At 40.4% G+C, this 2,493-nt stretch overlaps 1 protein-coding gene across 2 annotated transcripts in view; it reads right to left on the bottom strand.

The window, feature by feature from the left end:
- The window catches only part of SWAP70 (SWAP switching B-cell complex 70kDa subunit), an 85,232-nt gene that overhangs the window by 30,246 nt on the left and 52,493 nt on the right, over positions 1-2,493 (bottom strand). The gene's annotated exons all lie outside the window — the stretch shown is intronic.

The following is a 2,493-nucleotide window of genomic DNA, read 5'->3' as shown; positions in this document are numbered from 1 at the left end:
TTACTTTTTTTCCTTTTTCTTCTTTGCATTTCCAATAATTTGGTTATAATGTTTTTTGTAAAATAACATATTTTAACAGAAAAATAGACGTGCATGTTTGCAAGGGCATATACATTCACAAAATATCCCAAGTTCAAAAAATATCAAGAGAAGCCAGGTGTGATGGCTCACGCCTGTAATCTCTTTGGGAAGCGGAGACAGGAGGATCACTTGAGGCCAGGAATTCAAGATCAGCCTAGGCAATATGGCAAGATCTCATCTCTAGAGAAAAATTAAAAGGTTAGCCAGGTGTGGTGGTACACGCCTGTAGTCCCAGCTACTCAGGAGGCTAAAAAGGGAAGATCACTTGAGCCAAGGAATTTGAGGTTACAGTGAGCTATGATCACAACACTGCACTTGAGCTTGGGCAACAGGGCAAGGCCCTATCTCATTAAAAAAGTACACACATACACATATATATATGTCTACTGATTTAATTTGGTGAGATGCTGTAGGCTCTTTTAGGACAAAGATTTATCTTACACCCTAAAAACAGCACATGGTAAGTGTTCACCAAAATTTACTTGTTGGAGAAAAACACACTTAGATCTTTCCTTTCTCTTGTTGGAGATATGTCATCTACTGTTAAACTTATCAGATATTATCAGGTTTTCCTTGGCTCTTTAAAGAGAAGTAACAGGGATAGGCAGAGGAAGAGAAAAAAAGAAAATGTTAAGAAAAAGAGGGAAAAGGGAAGAGGGAAGGAGGAGAAAAGGGGACAGAAAAGAGAAAGGTATAAAAAGATTCAGAGATTGAAGGCCAAGCGTGGTGGTTCATGCCTGTCATCCCAGCACTTTGGGAGGCTGAGGTGGGCGGATCACCTGAGGCCAGGAGTTCCAGACCAGCCTGGCCAACATGGCAAAACCCCATCTCTACCAAAAATACAAAAATTAGCTGGGTGTGGTGGCGCACACCTGTAATCCAAGCTCCTCGGGAGGCTGAGGTAGGAGAACCGCTTGAACCTGGGAGGCAGAGATTGCAGTGAGCCAAGATCGTGCCACTGCACTCCGGCCTGGGAGACAGAGCTAGACTCCATCTTTTAAAAATAAATAAATAAGAAGAGACTGAAGAGACAAAAGCAAGAAAAAGAGAGTTAAAAAGGACATTAAGGTAAACAATTGCTCAAGGTAAAATAATCAGTAGCATTAACAGGTACAGAAATTCAATCTCCCTAAGGCAGCAAAAAGAAGGGCCCAGGCTGGCAGATTACAACTTGGGGTAAAAGGAGTACAGGCACAAGTCGAAGTTTCAGTAGCAAGGCAAAGGAAGCACATGTGTATAGCCACATGTGTGTGCAAGATGACTACATGTTGGTGAGACAAGATGGTGGAGCTGACTGACCATGTCCTGGCAGAAGTCAAGGATCAGTCTTAGCTCTTCCTCACCTACCTCTTACCGAACCCAAGCCATTCACACTCCAAGCTTCAGTTTCCTCTTCAAAATCAGATGACTTTTTATGTTTGTAACTCAGAAAGCACCTATTAGCAGCAAACTCAGCTCTAGAAGCAGCTTGCCAGGTTCATCCTGAACCTTTCTGAGGGTGCCCTCCCAAGCCTTATGAAGTTGTCATTAGCACCCAGCTTCGATCTGCTCAGCATTCCCAGTGTCTGTGCCAGACAACTAATCTAGATTCATTTCCTGCTGACTTTCAACACAATCATACACTTACCATAACCAAATAACTTAAGGGCCTTTTGATTCATTATATTGGGCCAAGGAGAGACAAGCATTACCATTCTCCACTATTCAATTATACTAAATAATAAATCACGTGTTGCCGTTTTAGTCTCTAGTGGCCTGCATCAATTCTAAGAGCTCATTCAGTTTCAGGAAGCAGCTGACTTCCTCCTTTCAAGCAAGTTTCACCAAAAATAACAAAGAATAAACTTTCAAGATACATGTGATTTTTGAGGCCTTCAGTTCCAAAATTTATTTTATTAAAAATTCTTTATCATCATTAGTAAGGGGCATTTTATTGGCTTAATAGGTTTTATTTTATTTAGGGTCTCTTAAAACTATTTCAGGTTCAATTTTTAACTGAATCAAGGCAATTCTTCCAAATAAGTACACAAGAGACACATCCTGTTTTGTTCCTGGTTCTGTGAGAAACGAATACTAAATAAAAACTATACTTTGCAGGCACATATTTCCAAGAATATATTTCTTACAAAAATTATGGAACCAACTCAAATGGGGACACACTATTTCTTACATCTGTGTGATAGAAACATCTTAACTCCACTATGTAAGTCACTTAAATATTTATTTAACAGACTTGACACTACTTTCTGGGTAACAGGAAACTGAATCAAAAGCAAACATTAACTCTTTTTTTTTTCTTGAGATAGAGTCTCGCTCTGTTGCCCAGTGGCACGATCTCGGCTCACTGCAACCTCCACCTCCTGGGTTCAAGCAATTCTCCTGCCTCAACCTCCCAAATAGCTGGGATTACAG

This window comes from Colobus angolensis, unplaced genomic scaffold, assembly GCF_000951035.1.
Source record: "Colobus angolensis palliatus isolate OR3802 unplaced genomic scaffold, Cang.pa_1.0 Scaffold269, whole genome shotgun sequence".
Lineage (NCBI taxonomy): Eukaryota > Metazoa > Chordata > Mammalia > Primates > Cercopithecidae > Colobus > Colobus angolensis.
The sequence above is the reverse complement of the archived record's forward strand: the minus strand, read 5'-3'. Positions and strand labels throughout refer to the sequence as shown.